The sequence below is a fragment of the Gobio gobio genome (assembly GCF_949357685.1).
Source record: "Gobio gobio genome assembly, chromosome: 2".
NCBI lineage: Eukaryota > Metazoa > Chordata > Actinopteri > Cypriniformes > Gobionidae > Gobio > Gobio gobio.
In genome coordinates, this window is record NC_137098.1 from 78,805,618 (window position 1) to 78,818,707 (window position 13,090).

The window sequence follows — 13,090 nt, forward strand, 5'->3', positions numbered from 1 at the left end:
TGAGATGAGTATTTCCAATTGTTAGAAATGAGAAGACCCGTGCCCCCACCCCTCCCAGTCTGGCGAGGGGTGTGGGAGAAAGAGAAGTTATTAGAGAGAGCAGCAGGTGTTGCTGAGTCTTCTGGATGGATCCAGGTCTCAGTCAAGGCCATTCGGCTCATTGATTCATAACGCTTCGAAGCTTCATGATGCCGTGTTTTGAAATCGTCATCACTATGTAAGTCGTTATTTAGGGTTTTTTTGCGCACAAAAACTATTGTCGCTGATTCATAAAGTTATTTTAGAACCACTGTAGTGAGATGGACTTTGTAACGACGTCTTTAGTACCTTTTAAGGGTCTTGAGAGTGTAAAGTGCCATTGTGTCAATGGAGGCCTTTCAGAGCCATAAGATTTACACTAAAATATCTTAATTTGTGTCTGAAGATGAACGGAGGCCTGACGGGTGTCCAACCACATGAGGGTAAGTAATTAATGACAGAATTTTCATTTTTGGGTGAACTAACCCTTTAACAGAGGTTTAGATTGTGATGTTTTAAAACAATTCAATGATTGGTCACCATTATGGAGATCAGTGTTTGCTTTAGTTAGTTGGTCTAACAGTGTTGACCAAACCACATAATATACATCATCTTCAGCTGAATAATAATCTTTCATTGATGTTTGGTTTGTTAGGACAATATTTGAACATCTGGAATCTGAGGGTGCAAAACATCTAAACATTGAGAAAATCTCTTTTAAAGTTGTCCAAATGAAGTCTTTAGCACTGCATATTGCTACTAATAATACATTTATGATATATTTGCGGTAGGATATGGACTAAATATCTTCATGGAACATGATCTTCATATCCTGATGATTTTTGGAAATAAAGAATAAGGTATAATTGTGACCCATATATTGTTGGCTATTGGCACAGATATACCTGTGAGACGCAGGACTGGTGTTGAGGTCAAGGGTCACATGACGCTGTCGTGTAAACGTACCCTAGGCCTGCACCGTCTCTATAGTTGCGCTTGTTGTCATGGTCACAGATTGAGTTTGGGTGTGGTTCTTTTCCTCGTTTGCTCCGTGTATTTCAGTTCTTGCACTCTTCAGTTGTCGGGTATTGTTAAAACTAAAATGTATTTGAAATACATTTATTTTATGCTAAATATACTACAAATACATTTATATAAATGCCCTGCAATTGTAATACTTCTAAATTGTTAAACTTAAAGTGTGCTAAAGTGGAACTATACTTTAGGTGCACTTTAAATATCTTGCATTTAAATGATACAGTGATCATACTATCGTTAGTAATAGTGATATCAGGGCGCTTTCACACCTACATTGTTTGGTCCAGATTTTTGGACTTTTCAGTTTGGTTCGGATCAAAATTACAGGTGTGAAACCTTCCCTGACCACGGTCCGGAACAAACAGACGAACTTTGGTCAGACGAAAAGAGGCGGTCTCGGTCCGGATCAAACTGAACAAAGGTTCGGTTCGTTTCTAGTGTGAAAGCATTTGCTGTACGGTTCAAACTTTCAGACCATTTACAGGAAGTTCCTGTTTATGTTAAAATATTTTAATGTTATTTTTAAATTTCATCTAGGCTACGTTGATTATGAAAAGTGAAAAGATGCGCAATATGTCAGAAGACAGAAGGTCAGAAATGATTTTGAAAGAAATTTTGCATGATTTTGCTTAGAAAGCCTTTCTTTAATGTGAATTTCGTTTTGTATAAATTGTATCTTAATTTTAATCAACGTTTAATCAGATAATTGCCTGGATTGAATAAATAAGAAGCAAATAGTCTATAGCAGACAATAATCACGGGAGCGATCACATGCTTTGCACATGAACTGGAGCGAGTCTCAAATAAACCGAAACTCAGCAGCTACTGCCTCACAAACATGAGAAATATGTGAATATAAAGCTTGAAATGTCCACTTTTAAACGTAACGAAAAGAAAATAGTCAAGCAATGTGCACTGTTCAATAGTGGCAACGATATGCGTCCGTTCATTCACTCTTGTCAAAGACGCAGATCCATTTACAAACCAATCAGTGTCCAGATGCCGATAGATGAAGACGAGGGGACACAAGTGTGTCATGTTCAGTTCTTTAGTGCACTCGCATAATTGCAATGTGAAACCAAACCAAAACTAACCGAATGTATAAAATGTATCAAAACATGAACTTCGGTTCAGACCTTGGTGCGGATTTACAGGTGTGAAAATGCCCTTAAACACATTTTAGACTTTAAAGGGGTGGTAAAACACATTGTTTTGAAGGCTTGACTGTGTTTGTGGGGTGCACTGTAACATGTGTTCATGCTTCGTTTAAAAAAAAAATTGCCTTATTTTTCATATATTTGACCTTTATTCTACACTGCTCTGTCCCTCCTTGTAAAACGGTCTGATGCTTTCCGGGTTGTATGAAGCCAGTCCCTCAAAAATACGCAGTGGGCTCAGATTGGTTAGCTGGCCCAGTGTGTTCTGATTCGCTAACCGCAGTGCACGGTTGTCGGAAACGTCACGCCCCTTACCTTAACCGGTAGACTGTGCTTTGGTCAGTATTAGAAACAATGGCGTCAATAAAACCATATGAGCTCGAATCAGACCCAGAACATTTGAGTGAAGATGATCGAGCAGAACCTGTTCAGTCCTCAAGAGTAAAGACTGCGGATCTATAATGATCACTACTGAATGGCACTGTTACTTTTGTATTTTTAGAACGATTATAGCCAAATATCTGTCGCAAGAACTATTAACCCAAAACGAACACTAAGCACTGGCTTTACTAGTAAGTTAGCCAAATCACACACAGAACCATGTTTAGCATGCCTGTAGATTAACAATACATAAAAGCTCTAATCAAAGAATCATTTACACTAATGCCAGGTTCGCTGTTGAGATTTTAACGTTAGGTGTTTGTAACGTTAAGTGTTCGTCGGATAACGTTAAGTATGAATGAGCATTTAACAGACTGGTTTGCAGAACAGCGTTGTCATCTGTTTACTGCCTTGCTACAACCAATTACAGGAAAACACATCGATGAAAAATAAATCAGACTTACAGGTTGTGGCCCGTGAACAGCTTCTGTTTGTAAATCCAGCTTTCAGGACAAGCCGTTGTGCATATCCTGTATTGAACTCGCGAAGTTTGTGGAAGTTTGTGTTGTCCTCCGTGAAATGTGCAGCGCGCGCGTCGTGCATCCACGCACTGGCAGTGTTTTTTTCACGCAGCTGATGTTGTGCAAATCTGGCATTGAAATCGCGAAGACGGTGGATGTTTTCCTCTGTTAGATGTGCTGCAGAGAGCCCTGCGCGCGCCTGATTCCCCGCTGACTCAAACACACGTGCATATAACATGCTGTATGTTAAACGCTCTGCAACGCACCCCCGTCCCTATGAAGGCTGAACAGAGCAAGTACACCAGACCTGCAATCCGGATGAAAATAACAGCGTTTCCTCGGCATCGCGGCAACAACACTCCAGCCTACTATACCACAACAGCGCCGCAATACAAAATGGCCTCACCCCCCCTTATTTAATATTCTCGGAGGAGGGGTTTATGTAAATATTGAGCCTGTTGATGTCACCAACCCTGGAGGAATGTGTGTAGTCGCCTACTGGCCGTTTGCTGTAGTTCTTAGAAACTGATTTCTTTAAAAGCAAATATCTCTCTTTGCTTTAAACTTTGAACGTTGTAACTTTGCAGATGTTGTTTATGCTCAAGCAGCAACATTACACGCTAGCTAAAGTTAGAATAGTGAAATCGTGGTTTACCACCCCTTTAAAGGGATAGTTCACCCAAAAATGAAAAATTCTGTCATAATTTACTCACCCTCAAGTTGTTCCAAACCTGTATGAGTTTCTTTGTTCTGCTGAACACAAAAGAAGATAGAGTGAAGAATGTTTGTAACAAAGCAGCGAGAGCAACTATTGACTACCACAGTAGCAAAAAAATACTATGGTAGTCAATGGTTGCTCTATCTGATTGGTTACACACATTCTTCACTCTATCTTCTTTTGTGTTCAGCAGAACAAAGAAACTCATACAGGTTTGGAACAACTTGAGGGTGAGTAAATTATGACAGAATTTTCATTTTTGGAGTGAACTATCCCTTTAATATTAAGAAATATACATTGTGCAATAAAGAAGAACTCAAAATAAAGTTTAATAATAATATTTATATCAGTATCAGTCTCAAGCGATATGTCAGTAAATATATGAATGGGTTTGTAGTATAGTTAGTGTGAAATAAATGTAGGCCTATTTTAAATGTGACTTAGCATAGGCTGATTGGCTCTGTCATGTTTTCCCACGTCATAACTCATAACTCATAATCACGAGTTGTGCTGATGTTCATTTGAACTCATAGACTGATTCTTTCTGACATGACTTGAAAACAGCGTAACTGCCGAAGCTAAACCTTGACCCCATTGGCCAGCCCCAACGTCCTACCATTGGTTGAACCAGAAGTAACACGTCAGAGCGCTATGCTTGATCTGTGTTTCGAACACGCCGTAAAGCCAATGCCATCACACTCGGTTTCGCTAAATAACCGACCTCGCTAGAGCGCACACTGTTGGGAATGCTGCAGATTTGGCACATTTGTCAGAAGGAAACCTTCACTGCAGTCTCACCATGTATTTAAAATCTGAGAATGAAGAAATTATTCTATTATTATTTTAGATGAGGCTTTCTTTCTTTGTGTGCAAACCAAAGGAAATGTGAGGTATGAGGCATCTAGTGTGTTCTGCTAACAGGTGCTGTGAGGGCAGGATTTACACTACTGTTGCCTACAGCGCAAATCTAACTGAGCAATTTTCCAATAAAATGATTGAATTTGTTAAATACTTAAGCGCTACTTCAGTAATGTGTTTTTGTTGAATCCTCTGCTGACCTGTGATGGTAACTGTATTAGAGTTCTACTTGAGTATAAGAACAGTATACAAGTTTATGTGTTTTAGGAAATGATATATAATAATGATAATCATGAAGTTTTATAATCATGACCTTTACCTTTTCAATAATTTGCACTCACTTTGAATATCATTTTACATTCATCCATTTGGCAGACGCTTTTATCCAAAGCAACTTTCATTGCCTTCAAGGTACACATTTTGTCAGTTTTGTCAGAACCCATGGCCCCATAAATCATTTCAATTCATGCGTCACATCTAAATCTGCAGCGTAATGCAAGATTGCCACATCCTTTCATGCGTTTCCGTCAGAGCCGTTCTGCACCTTCACATTCTTCCACCTAGAACGGCGGTGTCTGTATTTTAGCGCGTGCACACGAATAAATCTAATGTTATGGCGGTTTATGCATCCTGTCATGGTGGAGTAACTGGTAAAGCGAGTGCACATGTGTGCCAGCGACCCGGGTTCAAATCCAGTCCGTACTGTTTCCTACTTTCAATGTTCATATACGTCTGTTCCCATTGTCTCACTGATGTTCACCGGATAAGCAAGTGACTGGTACACTGTCAGCAAAAGGCATGTTCTTAAACTGTTCCATTATTTATACAGATGACTATTTGAAGCACACTATAATGATGCCATTAGCACACTTCAAGCCACTGCAATCGGTTTAAAAATCACTCAAAGTGTGTTATCAGTATGATATTAATGTACGTTCAACACTCCTACAGTGACTTTGAATTGTAATGTACATTTGAGGTTTATGCTGAATCAATTCTGCATTTCAAAACTTAAATACAAGAGTATATTTAAATTGTACTTAAGTATACTTGGAATAGTTCCACTTTAGCACAAACAAGTATATTTAATAGACCTTTAGTTGAACTTCAGCACTGCTTTTGTTCAACTAAAGTGCATTTAGGACACAATTAGTTGTTCAAATTTAACAGACTTTAAGTATACCAATTTATAGTGTGTCACAAATACATTTAGTTATACTAAAGTACATTTGAATAAATTGTGCTTAAGTATACTATTTTGTCACTAGGGCGTGGATGATTAAAGGATGTGTCATCTCATTGTGTGAGTTGTTACAAACAGCCCTTTTATATTTGCCATGAAAGCTGAATTAATATAGAACGATCTGCTCACTTTCTGTCCTCCGTTTGCTAAATTAGAGCTGCTTATTTCTGGCATATGTGTACAGAAGTTGAGATTGAGATTAAAAGAGGTTTAGATGTTGAAGTTAGTTTGAAAGTAGTATTTATGGGGCACCATTATGGAGATCAGTGTTTGTTTTAGTTTGACCATTACTTTTTAATGTTAGCTTTTCTCTTCTAAAATGTCATTCATTCAGTCATTCCTTCAACTTACATGCTTTTTAAAAGGGTAACGACAAAATAAATTAACAAAGCAACCTGGGGACAATAACACGATATGTCAGCTAGAACCAGACAAAATTCTCATTTCTATTTCCAGACCTTTAGTTTTCATAATCTTTGGTATAATCCAGCAGGTGAAGACACATTTACTGCTCTGAAAGCCACAACGACGTCAAACGCCAGGCCTCAAAGAATGAAAGTTGTCTCCAGAATTTAAGTGCATCAGAAATAACTTTTGTTTGAAATGCATCAGCCATTAAGTGTGTAAACATGAGCACGCCAGCGCAACATGCTTATCCTCCCACACACACACACAAAACACACAAACACTTCACATCAAACCTCTGAGTAAGTGGCTCATCTCGTTCCATCAAGAGCATTCCTATAGCTCTTTATAGTGGAAACCAGTTCTCAAGAATGACATTGAACTTTTAACATACACAGGTGCTTACATGCCATTTCCTCTGTCATTGCCTCAGGTGAAGTGTTTGAGATGTACAGTAAGCTGTTTCATAAAGAAGTCATGTATGGGATTTAATGTCTTTGAGGCTTTACACGTACACTGTTGAAAAATGTGTTGCTGCCGTTTCTAACTATTTGTGAAATGTACTATCAACTGACAGTTTTCCAAACAACTTCTTTCTTCTGTGGATATTTTTAAAAAGTGTTTTCTTTGTCCATTCAATGGAAGTCAAAGGTAACCAAAACTGAGCAACATTCTCACATCATCTTTGTGTTCTGCAGGAGTAAGAAAGTTTCGAACGACTTGTTTACTTCTGCAGTTAATGTGGACTGTGATATGAATATATTTCAGAGAGGTTCTCCAAAGGTTAAGGGTGTAGTCAGAAAAACAAAGCTTCTTGTTTGCGGTAATTACTCAACACTTGCTAATATGAATGGCAGCTAACTGCCACTTTAAATTTAAATAACTAAAATAACTTAACTAAAATAACAAAGTGTTAATTAACTTGGCCAGAGGAGAACTGGCACCCCGACTGAGCCTGGTTTCTCCCAAGGTTTATTTTTCTCCATTAGGTCACCTGATGGGGTTTTGGTTTCCTTGCCACTGTTGCCTCTGGCTTGGCGTGCTCAGTTGGGGACACTCAATTTTTCAACTAAACATCGAAATAAATCTAATTAATAAACTAAATTAACCATTTAAATTAAATTAGTGATCTAATTACTGATCTAAAGCCCACACTGTCACTGTATGATAATTGAAATGAACTGATGACATCAGTGTTTTTTCCAGAATGGCTGTACGGCTGAATAAAATTCTGTTGCATTATTTTCCTGTTTAACACTGTAAAGCTGCTTTGAAACAATCTACATTGTTAAAAGCGCTATATAAATAAAGTTGACTTGACTTGACTTGACTTAAAGTTTTTGTATGGCATGTTCAACTCTGGATGACACAGTTTTAACATAAACTAAGTTAATGCGATGTATATTTCTCAAACATAACTCATATTCTCATATGATAATACACTAATACACCAATACACTTATTGTGTTCTGGGTCAAAAATGACCAGCCTTTTGAAACTTGCTTGTAAATCACTCGTTGTACTTTATAATCACCACCCAGTCAACATTTTGAACACAGTGATCTAAAGTGTGCCTCACAGCGCACTCAGTGTGTGCTCATACTATGGCCATGATGTGAGGTCACCCCAGTTATTATTGCTCTAAGAATGTTCTGAGAATATTATGTCATGTTCTTGTAATGTCTTCAGTAGCTGGTTTTATTTTGGTTACCAGAATGTTCTCCTAAAAGGTAGGATAACATTCTGTAAAAACATTATAAACATGTTTAGTGATAAGGTTTAAAGAACATTATCCCCAAACATTTGTTTGAAAGTGAAAATCAGGTTAAAGTCAAGCTCCATTGCCATTAAACAACTCCAAAAACAGCATTAGCTCACTTTGTTTTTGGCATACGTGTACAGAGATTGTGATTGAGATTAAAAGAGGTTTAGATGTTGAAGTTTTTTAAAGTAGTGGTCACCATTATTGTGATCAGTGTCACAGTGATCAGTGCCTTGACTTTTTTTTCTTTATGGCAAGAACAGCAAGTTGTGATCAAGTATATTGTTGATAATAAAGATATTATCATGATGTAGTGGTCTGACTTCAAGTCTAATATCTGGTACCAGATTTACATCATCATCCTGGGATTATGTACAATAAGTAGATCACTGTGAGAATGTGTTGACTGGGAAAACACTGGATTCAGTCTTTTCATCAAACTTGTTTTCTTTCAATAAGCACAGGTTTTGTAGGCCTCGTTTTTGAGTGAAAAAGCATTATTTATGGATACATTTGTCAATATTCATCAAAATATGACACATTTTGCACTGTTTATCACACTAGTGTGCTTTAATGTTTAGCCAGGAAGTGTGTTCCTTAATGCTTTTATTTTGTAGAAAATATATTTTGTACACTAGTGTGATAAATTGTACAAAATATTTTTAAACTTGATTAAATATTGCCAAAATTGCACACAAAATATTGTCTTTTTTGGTCAAAAATTGAGGTTCTTGAGCTCTGATCAATGAGGCATACGATCCTTCAGTTCCAAAAAGAAAAACAAAACCTGTCCTAATTGAAACAAAACAAAAACATTAAATTCTATATTTGATGATAATATAGCATAACAAGAGATTTATACGTTTTTTTTTTGTAGGCTGGGGATTTTTGTGAAATTGTAACTTTGTACCATTTTGTGCAAAATCAAAGCATTTCGAAAGAAACGTTCTGATTAAACATTAAATCACACTAATGTGATAAATTGTACAAAATAGTTTTAAACTTTATTAAATATTGCCAAAATTACACACAAAATATTGTTTTGTTTTGGTCAAAAACGTAATTGCATGAGCTCAGATCAATGAGGCCTATGATCATTTAGTTCATAAAGAAATACAAAACCTGTCTTAATTGAACAAAAACAAGTTGACAAAAAATACTAAATTCTATATTTGATGATAATATAGCATAACGAGATGTATAAGCTATTTCTTTGTAGTCATGTTTGTGAAATTGTAACTTTGTGCCATTTTATGCAAAATAAAAGCATTTCAAAAGAAACTTCCTGATTAAACATTAAAGCGCACTAGTGTGATAAATTGTACAGAATATTTTGAAGTTGTATTCAATATTGCCAAAATTACACACTAAATATTGTTTTTTTTGGTCAAAAATTGAGTTGCCTACTCTCAGATACATGAGACCTACGATCAATCAGTTCCAAAAAGAAATACAAAACCTGCCCTAATTGAAAGAAAACAAGTTGACAGATATATATTCGAAGAATGAAGAAATGTATCCTATATTTGGTGATGATATAGAGTAATGGAGCTGGTTATTGTGTTTTTAAAGTGCCCCTACATGTGCAAGGTTAAAGGTTTTTCTGCAATAGGTTTACAAGCATCCAAAGTCAACAAACGCTTAAATTTTTTAACTTTACACTTTCAAACGCTGTTCATCGGCACCCAATGAAGACCATATTTGGACAATATGCAAATGAGTTAAAAACCTACGCAGGTTCAGCAGGAAGTGAGACTGAACCGCTCCTTTCTTTTAGGACACAAAACTCATTTATCTGCAGTTTGATCTTTGCAGAGCTTTTACATTACTCTATTACACACTGCATGAAGGGGAATACCCCAATAAAACACAAGAGGGGCCCTTTTACTTTATTATTACAGAAATCTGACCGGTTTCATTTATGTGACTGACAGATATGCATCACATGATGTTTATTAGTTTATTTAAAACAGTGTTCAGTCCAAATGGATGGAAATTTGATATGCAATTCAAAGGCTTTATAATTCTGTCTGAGATGATTGGCACCGTTTTCTTCAGCTTAAAGTCCATCATGAAAAAGCCCTCAGGAGAGTTTGCAGCTGAAACACTGATCACAGGATGGGGAAGTGAACGGCAATCCCCTCGGACGGCTTTTTATTGCAAAAAAAAAAAAAACAATGGTATGAATATCTTATCGTATAAATGTAATTTCCCTGATGAAATCCTGACAGCAGTGATCACTACACAAGCGCTGAGATGGATATCTTTCGCTCCGTCAGGGTTTTTCAGCATATCACTATGAGGAAGTGTTTGTTTGTTTTCTGAGGAGTATGACAGAAATCATGTGAATGTTGATTTCCTTCACACACACCCTGTCATTACACACTTGAGTTAATGAGTACTCTTCTCTGCAAAAAGGACTGAAACGAAAGTTCAAATCAGGACACAAAAGAAGCTATTTTACACTCATGCTTCAGGTATTTAACACAGAGTAATACAAAACAAATGTTTAATTTGCAAAGGGAATAAATTCCACTTATATATTGTGTGTTAGGCACAGAATATTCACTCAAAAAGTCCCTTTTTCCATATCTTTCGGCCTGTCTGTAGGCTCAATCAAACTTGCCAGAGAATTTTCCAAACAGCACACATGAATATTAAATCCCCCAAAATAAGCAGTCTACCAAACATTGATATCAAACCAAAATCACTGATAAAGTCCTTATGTTGTTTTGGTGGTCTGTATATATGACTGCTATTGCCACCGGGATATCCATGTCCAATATCACTGTTCAAACGACTCATATTCCTCTGACACTAAATTCTCCACTCTTGAGTCACATAATATCAGGACCCATCATTCAGGCACATGGCTTCTCATACCACTGCTATGCTGATGGCACTCAGCTCTACCTCTCATTACAACCAGATGATCCCACTGGCGGACATCTCGGCATGGATGAAAGAACATCACCTGCTGCTTAACCTGGCAAAGACTGAGCTTCTCCTCTTCCCTGCCAATCTGACAATGCAACACGACCATCCAGCTAGGCTCATCTAGTCCTTCAGGGTTGCTCAGAAATCTTTGATGACCAGCTGTCCTTCAGAGAACACATTTCAAAGACAGCTTGGTCATGCTGCGCTGCACAACATCAGGAAGATCCAGGCCCTGGTCATCTCTAGGCTTGACTACTGCAATGCACTTCTGGCTGGACTTCCATCATGTGCGATCAAAACGCTCCAAATGATCCAGAACACAGCAGCACGTCTTGTCTTCAACGAGCCTAAAAGGGCCCACGTCACACCACTCTTCATCTCTCTGCACTGGCTACCACTCGCTGCTCGCATCAAGTTTAAGGCGCTGACGCTTGCCTACAGATCCACCACGCGCTCAGCTCCTGCAAACTTTGACTCGCTCCTACAAGTCTACACCCCCACCAGAAGCCTTCACTCAGCTAAGGAGCGAAGGCTTGTGGTGCCATCACAGAGAGGCATGAAATCCCTCTCCAGAACATTTACATTCAACGTTCCCAGCTGGTGGAACGATCTTCCCAACGCCATCCGAAACGCAGAATCACTGACAGCATTCAAACGACAGCTGAAAACTCACCTCTTCCACGAGCACTTAACCTCATCTTTAACTTTTTGTGATTTTTTGCCACTTCATGACGGATCACTTCCTGTATTCCTCAGTTGTAAGTGGCTTTGGATAAAAGCGTCTGCTAAATGAATAAATGTAAATGTTTAGTTGAGATATCCGACACATTGGCCTAATATTGCACACTTGCTGTAATCCAAACGAGGTAGGAAAACTCGGGATGTTCCAAGCATATGATGGTTCCAGTGAACACCGTCTTATGACATGACATCAATCCATTTCGTAGATAGAAAAGGCTCATAAAACACCATAAAACAAACAAACGTGGAAATATTAAGGACATTCGGGACATTTCCTCACTACTAATTATTCCACGCTCAACTGTTAGTGGGATTATAACAAAGTGGAAGCCATTGGGAACAACAGCAACTAAGCCACGACGTGAAATCCCAGAGCGGGGTCAGCGCATGCTGAGGGTCACAGAAGTCGCCAACTTTCTGCAGAGTCAGTGTTTTTCAGGGGTTGGCCTTGGCCCCTTAGTTCCAGTGAAAGGAACTCTTAATGCTTCACCAAGACATTTTGGACAATTTCATGCTCCCAACTTTGTGGGACCAGTTTGGGGACGGCCCCTTCCTGTCCCAGCATGCACCAGTGCACAAAGCGTCGCTCCATAAAGACATGGATGAGGAGTTTGGTGTGGAGGAACTGGAGTCCTGACCTCAACCCGATAGAACAGCTTTGAGATGAATTAGAGCGGAGACTGAGAGCCAGGCCTTCTCAAAGAATCCCCATAAACACACTCCTAAACCTTGAGGAAAGCCTTCCCAGAAGAGCTGAAGCTGTTAGAGCTGCAACTCCATATTAAACCCTACGGATTAAGAATGGGATGGCATTAAATCTCATGTGCGTGTAAAGGCAGGCGTCACAAAACATTTGGCAATATGGTGGATGTCATAGCAATAAACAAACAACAACTATGCAGGCTTGAGATACTTCCGTGCTTTAATACAAAGGCGCTGTTGTTGATATGTAAAAATGTGAGAAACTTCGAGAGTTATTTGCATGACAGGTTTCGAAACGGGAAAATTCTCATCAAGCAGGTTCATGTTTCTCTCTGTTCCTGTTTAGAACTAGAAAAGGTTTGAAAGGCACTAAAGTAACATGCTATAAATCTATTGTGATCAATGATGAGGGGAGCTTGAATATTATATTCTCTCTATATTCAGCCCCAGTTCTCCCACAGGTGCGGCTGAATCATCCGTATCACGCGTTCAGTGTTTTCCTCTGCTGTTGGTGAGTAAAGAAGAATTTTAAGAATGTGATTTCTATCGGCTCTATTTCCTCTTCCTGCTGAAGCCTAAAAGATGCTGTCATTCAACATTGATATTATC